Below are 12,859 nucleotides of genomic sequence, written 5' to 3'. Positions count from 1 at the left end.
GAAGGAAACTACCTCAGCTTAGGAAGAGGAGAGGATACAGAGCAAGAAGGGGGTTTGATGGAGGCAGCGAAAGAGCAAGCCAAAGCCACTCCCCTGCTGGCTTCCAGGTTGGCCTATGCAGGGAGGCTGACGAGGGGTGGAGGGGAGAGTTCGGACCTGAGTATAAAATGGAAATTGTTATTTACATGGAGTCAGACTTTTTATACCTGAAAATCAGACTGTTCTGATTTGTCAAAGTGACTAAAAAGCTGTGGAATCTGGCCAACATGCTAGCCAGAAGTGGTGAGGACACACTGGACAGAGCATGTTTACAGGCTGAGATCAGGGGCAAGGAAATATTTTTCATTTGGTACATAATCGAATTCAACCCATTCAATACATTGACTCAACAACGTTAGCTGTAACCACCTTAAATAGACACCATGCCAGCCCTCTGTTCTCATCTCTCTTGGCTGGTTCCCGCTCCTTGCCCATGCACAAAGCCCCTTCATTTTCTTTTAACAACAAACAATGTCCCAGTAGATATCAACTCATGCAAATAGAAATGCTTAAGGAGTTTGCTACCCCAATGCAGTCAGACTCAACCTTGACTAAGATCACCTGTCGCCTTTATAGCAGTAATTAATCTACATTTAAACCACCAAATAAAGACAATACCAGGTAGAAATAGGTACTAGATGATGAAAGTATAGATGAGGACCCTCTAATGAATAGTCTTCCAAAAGTGAAGTCTGCATAAAGATGAAATGCAGTTGCTTCAGTAGGTCACAGATCAAGGGGAAAACCCACCAAATCTCTGGTCCATAAAAGATGATAAAAAGAGTGATAGATGGAGGATATTCACTACTTGAAATCACAGGGGACTAAAGACACTGGCTCTATGGAATAAAGGAAATTTGAAAGTGCAGTTCAGGTGAAAGAGACAATGTTACCTTTTGCTGTGAGATGCTTTGATATGGTTCAGCACGTCATTCTACGCCAAAACTTAGGCTTTGGATAAGAGACTCTTAACAATAGAGAACAAACTGAGGATTGAGGGAGAGAGCTGGGCAGGGGATGGGCTGGATGGGTGATGGGTAATAAGGAGGGTACTTGTAATGAGCACTGGGTGTTGTATGTAAGTGTTGAATCACTGAATTCTACTCCTGAAACCAATATTGCACTGACTGTTAACTAACTAGAATTTAAATAAAAATTTAAGAAACAAATTTAGGGCTTTGGTGTTTGACCCATAAGTGCCCTTTCTCCTTTGCTAAATAGCTGGCTTAATGTTAATACAGCCTCACTTTTATTTGTCAAATTTTTAAACATTATTCATTTTCTCACTTTTATTATTCAAGTTTGCTTTGTCACAAGCCTCAACTTCCCAGCACTCCACACAGGGATGTCTCTGTACACACCCATGGAAAATACTGGGAAAAAAAGCCAGGGGTGGGGGGGGGGGGGAAATAATAGGTCAGAAGATCCTAAAGCCTCTGACTCCTGAAAGGATTGCATTTCTTTATTCAGTAATCTTTCCCTCACGGAATAAAAACAGCCAAAATTTAAGAGACAACAGAGACCATTTCCTCTGTCATTAGCACCCAAGAAATATTTTAGTTTACAGAGAACTGAAAATATCTCTCCCATTCTCCTAGTAAAATGCATAGACAAGAAATAGCATTGATTTCATAGAACAAAGGAGAGACTAATAAGCCTCTATTATTATGGGCAGTGTCCTACCTATGAATAATTTATAAAGTGGAAGTTCTATGAATTGTTTTGAAGACTGATTTGTTTCTAAGTTTGTTCCATATATAAAAGTGGCATTAAAATAGTTGCCCATAGGCAAAGGGTGACACAAGCTAGACTTTGCTTTTAATACTCCCTGAAGAAAGCATTGATCTTATCTGTGTTTAATAATAAATGTTTAAATGACCCTGGAGCAGAGATTCATTTCCAGTGTCTAATAAAATAAACAATATTTAGTTCTTTGAAATTAAACTCTTTAATGGAAGATCTATTATAAGGAAATATAGCACTTACATCTTCCAAAAGTGTCAGAAGAGTGAAGAAGGATTACCAAATTACTAACTTCTTCTACATATTTTATTTGCAAATAATGACGGTTATACATGCATCAAATTATTTTTGAAAAATAAAATTTACTTGTAATTGGTTTCATTGAGTAATAGTATTTTCATTTATATCCTCAGAGCTTCTAACTAGGCTTTGAAGTTCTCTGAAGCCAGAAAGTTCTTTCTCATGCTTGATAATTGTGTTACATTGCTCATTCTGAGAATTTGAAAATAGCTGGTTTTAAAATAAATGGTAGGTAATGTATGCCACCAGATGCTGTTACATGAGTTTTAAATCTTTGTATTCATTCATTCGGCTCAGCTACTGCCTTCAAATATCATTCCTGACTCAAAGCCCCTGCAGACATACCTTATTTTATCCCCATTCCTTCAAATTTTCCCATTCCATTTGTAGCCTTCCTTATCTGCCATTATTTTAATCACTTTCTAGTTTACCATTTATTCCTCCATTCTTTCATTCTCTTCACTTTCTCCCATCAACTTTCTCTACGCTGCCCATCTTTTGCATGGGACTTGGACTCAAGCCATGTATATGTTTAGAACATGTGAATATTTTCTCCAGCTACTCCGATATTTTCCTGGTCATTCAGAAAGACATCTGTAACTCCCATCCACGTAGTCTTTTCTGGCCAACCCAAGCCTGCTCCTAAAGGATGAAGAAGCCACCTATGATCCCCCCTACCATTGTCTCATGGTCATATCCAGTGATCATGGACACTATCAGGAAGGACACACTGGGAGGGTGGCCCATCTGCAGCTAAGTCTGCCACTGGAACTGGATTAGCCTGGGCAGGGGTGGGGGACAGGCCCTACAGCCGATCTTGAGGCTACATTCAAATTAGTGGCAGGGCAAAATGTTCACAAAACAGTGAACATGGATTCTATAGCAACTTATGTCAGGTTCAGCGGGCCCTCTAACCTCACAACTGAACAAAGCACAATGATGAGGGATCCAGGAACAGGCAATACCTAGAGACTCATCCAGGCAAAAAATAGGATGAGGTTTAGGGTAGTATTCTGGCAACTAGCCAGCCTCTCCGGGTCATGACTGGTCTAAAAAAATGAGGAAATACTGAACTTTCCTGTAAGATCTGGTGCAAGAATGAATTTACCATGAAGCCAAGGAAGTAAGCTTCAGGGACCCTCACCTGCACAAGACTCTCCCGAGACCCTGGGAGAAGCAACGAGTGCTGCCAGTTCATGCAATATTAAAGATTAATCGCTGCACAAAACACTTGCATTGCCCTGAAATCTGAGAACTCATTTAAGAAATTTGAGAAAAGCTTTTCTAAATTTGACTATACTCTAACACATTTACCTGACAGTATTACTTACAAGTCAGGAACCTGAAACTTTTTTAAACTACCAATAATGAAGAAGATTTTGGCTATGTCAGAGGAAAGACTGAACCTTCTTTCTGTCGTTTATGAAAAATGATTGTGTTACAAAATTGCAGTCTGATGGAGGCAATTCAAGAGCAACAGCCAAAATGTAAGGGAAAGGTATTATAGAGATGTGTTAGAAAGTTAATTACCCTGGGGCGCCTGGGTGGCTGTCAGTTGAGTGTCCGACTTCGGCTCAGGTCATGATCTCCAGCTCGTGCCTTCGAGCCCCGTGTCGGGCTCTGTGCTGACAGCTCAGAGCCTGGAGCCTGCTTCTGCTTCTGTGTCTCCCTTTCTCTGTCCCTAACCCACTTGCATTCTGTCTCTCTCTCAAAAATAAATGAACATTTTTTTAAAAAAATTAAAAAGAAAGTTAATTTCTTTAAAGTGTTATGTTATTTTTCTGGGTTTTATGATGTTTGTGCTATTTGTCACCTTTTTAGAAAATATATTATTTGTTATAAAATTTTTTCATCCTAAAGAAATATATGCGGGGCGCCTGGGTGGCTCAATTGGTTAAGCGTCCAGCTTCAGTTCAGGTCATGATTTCGCCGTCTGTGAGTTCGAGTCCGGCTCTGTGCTGGCAGACAGCTCGGAGCCTGGAGCCTGCTTTGGAATCTGTGTCTCCCTTTCTCCTCCTCTCCCCCATTCATGCTCTGTCTCTCTGTCTCTCAAAAACAAACATTAAAAAATTTTTAGGGGCGCCTGGGTGGCTCAGTCGGTTGAGCGTCCGACTTCAGCTCAGGTCATGATCTCACACTCCGTGAGTTCGAGCCCCACGTCGGGCTCTGTGCTGACAGCTCAGAACCTGGAGCCTGCTTCGGATTCTGTGCCTCCCTCTCTCTCTACCCCTCCGCTGCTTATGCTCTGTCTCTGTCTCAAAAATGAATTTTAAAAAAATTAAAGAAATTTTAATTTTAAAGAAATATTTGCTTTGATAGCTAATTTTGTCTTTTTTTTTTTAAATACAGAGCCCACCAAGTTATATATACGCTTCAGAGTACACAAAATCTCAATCAGCCCTTAATCACGTGGCCTCTGCCGATGAGGTGGGTTGAGTGAGACAGGTATGGCCTGACATCTACCAGTATTTGCAAGTACTTAAATGTGCATGAATATACAATTTCTAGAGCTTTAGTTAAAACCTCAAGTGACTGGGTTGTCCTTCAGTATGCACATGTGTCGTGCAGGGAGATTTTATTAAAGCCAAGCAAGGAAGGTATCTGTAACAGATACTGCTAGCCTATATCCAAACCCATAAATAGGTGATAAGATTTAAGCTTAATTTATTTGATTCTGACTCCAACTCTGTTGCTTTAAAATGATTTTTTTTTAACTTGGCATTCTTACATGTATTCCTCTTCCCGAGTAAATGTGTATTAAAAATGTGAAGAGTAAAGATGGTCAATAACACAGAAGGAGCTTTGAACGATGGACACACAGGGCAAAATTAAGCAATTTCTTTTGTGAAAAATGACATAGTGAGTGTAGAATACTAAGGTACAGTACTTAAAAGAGGGGCAGGGGGCTGGCTCCTGTAGCCTGTCAGGATGTCGCCGGTACCTTCCCAAAGAACAGGGACATCAGGAGGCAGAGACACATTTATTAGTGGTATAAATCTGACAGCCTCCACCCGTGATAATGAACAGACTCGTGTGGGCTGAAGCAATCAGCCACTTCTCAGGCGAGGCCTTTGACCTGCCTCATGATTGCTCCCCACATCTCCTCTAAGACAAAATGGTACTGTGGTTAATTCACGGTCACAGAAACCACCCACGCACCTGAAAGACAGTGAACTCGACTCTGTAGAAGGAAGAGGAAGGAGGCCCAGATGACATCGGTCACAGCGGTCTCATCTAATGGCATTAACAACACCCAAACTAAACAAACTTGTGAGATTCAAATTGGTTGACATTCCTGACGAACACCAAGTAGCAAAAATTGAAGGGTTCGTTAATCACACCTACCCGGTTACCTTCTTCCACAGCATGGAGGCTAGGCGTTGACAGCTTTTGCAGTTTCTGTGAGGTTTAACTAGAACATGCTCATTAGTTCACATTGTGAATGACTGCTTCCCACCACAACAGCAGAATGGAGTAGTTTCCACAGACTGGCAAAGCCTGAAAGATATACTATTTGCCTTTTCCAGGTAAAGTATGCCCACTCCTGGACTAGAGGGATAGGGCTGGGAGGCTATGAGGAAGGGGCAGAATTTGCCTGAGAAGTGTGAAGTCATGAGCATCATCTCCAATGCTCCCTTTTCTTCCTGAGCCCATAGACCAGTCCCTGGGAAAGAAATGAAGTGAAAGAGACTGTTGGAAAATTATGCTTTTCATAATGAAAAAAAAATCTTCAGAAAAGAAAGAAAAAGCAAATACGTTATTTTTTTTATTTTTATTTTTTGCATACCAGCTACTGCTCTTTGCTGTAAAATATTTCTAGGGCTCAACCACTATTTACTGTTCAGGGTAAAGTACTCTACTATCTCCAAATAAACAGAAAAGAAAGATCAATGGTTTTCTGATCTTGAGATGTAAAAATGTTTTCTAAGCATAAAAGCAAAGACAGGAACCAACAGAGGGGAAAAATTACATCCTTCAGTGAAATATTGAATAGAAATTGTCATAAATTATTGATACATATCTACCCAACACATAATTTCATCTCCTTAAACCACCTGTAAGACCAACAGAGAGGGTATTAGCTAAAAATGTTGAGCATGATTTGGGATATAAAGTAGTGCCCCGAGAAATCTCTGCACACTAATCAAAAACCACTCTTCAAGACAGGCGACCGGAGTATAGAGATAACGGAAGTTGTTGTCCTGATAAAAGAGGAGGATCAGACAGCTGGGACTGGAGGTCTGAGCTTCTGGCCATTACTTCTCATGTCACAATTGTATCCACAGAAGAGCTGTTTCACAGACCACTTTACACGAGAATTGTGGGCAGGACTCATTGGCCAGTGAGATCAGAGCCGCCACGATCTCTGTGGAGAGAATCTCACTTCACTGCAGTGGCTCTGAACCATCCCCTCTGCCCTTCGTGCAGCCCTTTCTTTGTCTGGATAAGAAGAGATAGGAAGGAGGAGAAATAATAAAACCATCTTAAGAAGCCACACACCTCTGATTTTATTATCTGTTAAACCCTAATAGATAAGAGGTTAAAACTACACTGTAGAAAGGAAATTTTAAAACCTCAAGTAGGTCTTTAAAACCCAGTCCTGTGGCAACAACCACACAGGAAACAATTAGTAGAACTGATTCAATCTTTTAAATTAATTTCTCCATGTTATAAAACACCATAAACAGAACTAAAAAGCAAATGAAAAATTGGGGTTGTATCTGAAACATGAGAGAGAAAAGATGAAAGTCCTTAACATATAAAGGTCTTTTGCAAATCAATGAAAAGTAGACATGTCCCTAAAATAGGTAAAGATTATGAGTGATCAATTTGTGAAAGAAAGTAACAAATTACAAAATTCAGTCTCGACAGCAAACAAGGAAATACAAATTAAAACAACAAAATATTCAGTGCCTATACAATCCAAAGGTAATTTCTAAATGAAAATATAAAACATTTTTTTATGGTGAAGGTTAAAGGGAAGAGGTATCCCTTTGGGACTGGGTATAAATTGGCACAAAATCTCTAGGGACAATTTGGCACATATACTATATCACTAGGTATCCCATTAGGCATTTTAGGCAGGGGAAATCTAATACAGGCATTGATTAGAAAATTGTTAGCACAGTTAGAAGAACCAAAGGGGGAAGATGATGGTACCTAGAGGTAATAATGAATTGCAGGAAGCTAATGCTAACTCATGATCTGAAGAAGCAAAAGGGAGAAGGTGGGTACCACCCAGAGTCCACAAGCACCACCACCAACCCTGAGCAGAAAGCCAACATTCCGTTGCTGTTTCTGGACTTGCTGCTGCTAGAGATTGTAATCACTTGCAGTTGGCTTCCATGACTGCTGATGGAGCCAGAAGCAACAGTAACAAAAACAAATGGCTTCTACCCAGCTGGCAAAGGAACCTGGGAAATGTAGTTTGCAGGCTCCTAGGCCCCGGAGCAGAGGAGAATATAAAAGAACAGGTCAAAACATAAAATTCCAGAGCCTGCATCAATAACATAAAAATGTTTACTCTGTCTCTTACAACAATTTGTAGCAAAACACTATAAGTAGCAACAATGAGTAGCAAAACACACAAAAAATTTAGGCACAAGTACATTCCTAATGGTATCACACTGAGTAGTACTTGCCTCATCTTGTTCTTTTTCCCCTCTGGCCCCTCTGTGATTGGGTGGGGCCTTGCAAACGGGTTTGACCTATGAGTTCAGAAGTGACATGTGTCATTTTCAGGATGCATTTAATTGCCAACATGAATCTCTCCAGAGTTATCTTTTCCTTCTGGCACAGTAACCAAAGACATTCGAGATGATGCTTCTCTGTTAGACTTGGTGTGTACGTGACTGTGATGTGCAGAGATCCCTTGCTAACCCCCGACGTGGGTGAAAAATAAACCTCTGGTATTTTAAGCCACCAAGATTTAAGAGTTGTTTGTTTTAACAACATAGACTAGACAAATCTGGCTTGCACACATTGAATGACTTACGAAAGCAGAGAATTACAAACAACTGATGTGTTCAATAACACGGGAAAGTGAAATAAAATGCTATACAGCCATATTATGAAATATGCTGTTGCCGGCAAAAAAATGCCTTTGAAGAATATTGAATGAGATGAGGAAATCTTCACTACAGAAAATTAAATGGAAAAAATAGATTATAAAACAATGTATATTAATGAGACTCATACATTCGATTATATATTAAGTGCTTTGGGCAGTAAGTGCTCAATAGTGTTAGTTATTGTGTGACCAGAAGCATGGAAATACTACTGAACTCAGTTGATGAGTCACCCTAGATCTGGACACATGCTTTGCATTCTGGTCAAGGTGGTCTGAAACAGTGGCCTGTGTCATTCTTGTGGCTGGGGCATCACTTGTGGGCATGACCAGCCAGTGCCTTACCTGGACTTCCCTCTTGACCTTGGGCTTTGAGTTAAATGATGCTTCGGATCCCACTGAGCACCCATCCAGCGGAACCTGTGGGGCTGAGTGTTACAGACAGGGGTGTGGGAAATGCCAGTGACTCTTGCCTACACTATGGCTTGTCCTGAGGAAAGGGGTTTATCCTGCAGATGCCACAGTTGCTCCCTTGGATTGAGCCTCCCCAGCTGTTGATGGAGGGACCAGGTGGTGCAACCTGGAAGTGTGGGCGGTAACGCCCCAGAGAGCAAACTGTGACCAGTTGGAAATGGAAATCAGAGGATAATTCTTCTCCCTTACACTCCCCAGAACTGAGATGTAATAGCTTCCTACCATCTCTCTGAAGACATCATGTGAGAACAAGCAATCGACAGCACTTACAATCAAGCTGTGGCCAGCTTCATAACCTGCTCTTTGGTATTTGCTCCCCTTCCTTCTTTGCCTGCCTCCTGCTTCATGGGACTGCACTTCCCAATAAAGTGTTCCCAGTACAGCATGGTTTGAGTATAGGAGTGCGGCTTCTAAAATAGTGGGCTTACTCCCGTCCCCACCTACTTCTTAGCACATAGCAATGTCTCCCTCCAACATCACCCCAGACCTCTTCCAGGAAGACACAGGTGAGGATAGCACACAGACGGAACATAATGGAGGGCTTAGTGCCACAGTTGCTTCAATCTTAGCAGAGCTGTAAGAATTTTACGTATTTAATTGTTTTAGAAACACAAAGGAAAGAACATAGCAACATTCCATTTCCCAAGGGATGATAGCAGATGTGTGGCTTGCTAATGCAAGCATGGGTAGCTTTTCTAATGCTTCTATTTATTTATTGCCTCTTTCTTCCTATATGTAATCTAACTCTCTGCTGCCCGATTCACGGACTTGCCCTAGAAAACTTAGACAAGGTCTTCTGTGGTTGACTTCCGACCCACACAAGTCTGTAAGAACCTAGAAACAGCTATCAGCCAAGTCTCCTTGGCAAGGAGGTATGCCTTCGTCCCCTTGGGCCCCTGGCTGGCTACCTTGAACTTTAAAACTTCGGATTGTGCATTGGCCTGAGTCTACTATGAGCTTGAGCCTTCCTGTGGTTATAGAGCCAGGTTCCCAGCTTCTCATGACTCCCAACATTTGGGTGTCCTATTACCTGTGAATCATCTTGCTTTTTGGCTCTTGGCCTGCTTTCACTTCCTGACATCTGAGCTTACATTGCTACCTTTCACCCTGCAGGCACTGACCCTGGGCATATGGTGGATATTCCTGGCCCCAAGGTGTTGCCTTGACTAGTAACCCCTAACATCCCGTAACTTTTTTTTTAAGTTTATTTATTTTGAGAGAGAGAGACAGAGAATGAGTAAACAGGGAAGGGGCAGAGAGAGTGAGTAAACAGGGAAGGGGCAGAGAGGGTGAGAGACAGAACCCCAAGCAGGCTCCACACTGTCGGCACAGAGCCTGACACGGGGCTCAAACTCACAAACCGTGAGATCATGACTTGAGCTGAGATCAAGAGTCAGGTGCTTAACTGACTGAGACACCCAGCTGCCCCAACATCCCATATCTTGTAGTATAAAATTCGATCAACTTCTCTTTATAAAAATACCAGTAATTTTTTACTGAACACCTACTTTGTAACAGTATTAGTCTAGGAGATTTAGAGCCATTATCTCCTTGAATCATTACATTAGCCCTATGAGGTAAGTACTTTTATTGCCATTTTATAAAAAAGTAAGAGTATCCCTTCCACTGCATTACCCCTGCATGTTGTACAACCACTGGTCAACATCTTGAATCCTCTCATCAACCCTCTTATCTATTTCATAACAAAAATAATAGATATTAATTTTAATGTGGCCTCTATATCTTAAATTTCTATTATTCTATTATTGGTCATCTAACAAGCCAAGCAAAGTCCTGAGGTCTATAAAAAACCAAAAGTATAATCTAGTATTATATATCAAAATTGAAAATGACCATTCCTTTTCATCTCAAAATTTCACTTCTAAAAAATATAATAAATTCTCCTAATAGCTAAGCGTACATATAAGAATGTTTACCACAGTGCAGTTTATCGTATTAAAAAACTGGGGACAACTTGACTATTTATCCATCAGCAGGAAAATTCATTAACTCAGTTAAGGCACATTCATACAATATATTTGTGATAAATCCATTTAAAAGGAGAAGGCAGGGGTGCCTGGGTGGCTCAGTAGGTTACGCATCCGGCTCTTAGTTTCAGCTCAGATCATGATCTCACTATGCTGTTCATGAGATCAAACCTTGCATCCGGCTCTGTGCTGACAACGTGGAGCCTGCTGGGATTTTCTCTCTCTCTCTCTCTCTCTCTCTCTCTCTCTCTCTCTCAGAATAAATGAATAAACTTTAAAAAATAAAATAATTGGGGTGCCTGGGTGGTTCAGTCGGTTAAGCGTCCGACTTCGGCTCAGGTCATGATCTCGCGGTCTGTGGGTTCGAGCCCCGCATCGGGCTCTGTGCTGACAGCTCAGAGCCTGGACCCTGCATCCGATTCTGTGTCTCCCTCTCTCTCTGACCCTCCCCCATTCATGCTCTGTCTCTGTCTCAAAAATAAATAAACAAAAAAAATAAAATAAAATAACAAAAATAAAATAAAATAATGTAGATCTATATGAACTAATACGGAACATATCCAAGATATGGTATTGAATGAAAAAATATAAAATTACAGATTACACTCAGGCAAAAATGTATATTTATAAAGTATACAATTTATAAATTTTAATATATAGTATATATTATAATGTCTGAAATGCTAAGTTATCAATATTAATGATGTCTCTGTAGCATGAGATCACTAACAGGGACAGTCGTGGAAGTAGTTAAAATGCTTTCACCATTCTATTTTTTTTTTAATGTTTATTTATTTTGAGACAGAGAGAGAGCGAGCGAGCACATGCAAGTAGGGAAGAGGCAGGAAGAGAAGTGGACAGAGGATTCGAAGCGGGCTCCAGGCCGACAGCAGAGAGCCCAAGCCACCCGGGACCCCCATCACTTTCTATTTTATATGCAATTGTATTTTTTACATTTTAGAAGCAGGCATTTCTTTTATAAGAAAAAATACTTTCATTTTGAAATTAAAATTTCCACGGAGGGCAAAGATTTGATTATAGTATTTTTTGCCCCTGTGAACAGAGACTTACTGTCTTTGTGAAAAGCCTTGCCCTCATGTGAAAGGTACAAAAATCCCTTATTCTTTCTTGACTCATCAGTTGCCAACATGGCGCTGTATGAATTCAACCTTTTTTACACAAGTAAACGTTTAAGAATTCCAGCATATTATAAATTACATATTCATTTTTTACCATCTTCTGTCTTATTACATAATTTTGTTTTTATAAAAACAGAGTAAGGTGTGTTTGGAAACCATATTGCGATATTCATATTACATAAATAGAGAAGGATATTGAATTTCACGGATTATCTCACTTTGACCCACTTAGATCAGATGCTAGTATCTTGTGCTTGCATTTTCCCGAGAGATTTTTTAAAACCTTTCTTGTACTTTGAGATAATGGGTTCCTTATTCCTCATATACTCCTATATGGACTTGCTAAGTAAGGAAGGATCAAATATGGAAAGATTTAATGAGGAAAAAATATACGCCTCATTAATTCAGCTTTGTTACCCAACTCAAAAGTTTTCCTAAGAGTCAGTAATTAGGATGGAATGGACATTGGAGTCCCAAGTTTATACAAGAAACTGAATCATCTAAACTTTGGGTTACCAACCTCATAAATTATTTTCAGTATTTCTAGGCTGAAAATTCTAGTCCTAAAACAGAAAAACCTCTACCTTCTTAGATATAAACCCCTTGCTACAAAAATAGGAAAGAGTGGCATTATTATCGTTGCATATATTCGCTTAGTACCTTACGTTTACTATACACTTTCCCAGGTACACACAAATTCAAAACTCACAAAAACCCATGTTACAAAGGAGACATCCATACTGACCACCAGTAACAAAGAAATTCACAAGGCAGCCCTCTACACGGCCCTGAAGACAATGTCGATGTGAAATTGGCTATATGGAGATCTTAAGAAAACAGTCTAAAACAAGTGGATTTCTCATCCTGTGCTTATAGAAAATAATAAATGGAAAACAACTAATATTTAAAATACTAATCAAAGCAAGAAAGTATGAACCAAAGGTGTTTTACCAATCCTGACTGTCCCTTGTGTATGGAGTCTAAGAATCAGAGACTGTTGGATCCAGGCACCCTTCTTTAGAAACTTACTATAGGACAAGCTTTACCCACCACAAGGTGACTGGGGGAAAACTAGGAAAGGAACAGGATGGCGGGGGTGGGGGGCATAA

The sequence above is a fragment of the Felis catus genome, chromosome A3, assembly GCF_018350175.1.
Source record: "Felis catus isolate Fca126 chromosome A3, F.catus_Fca126_mat1.0, whole genome shotgun sequence".
NCBI classification, from domain to species: domain Eukaryota; kingdom Metazoa; phylum Chordata; class Mammalia; order Carnivora; family Felidae; genus Felis; species Felis catus.
Note: the sequence above shows the minus strand (reverse complement) of the source record.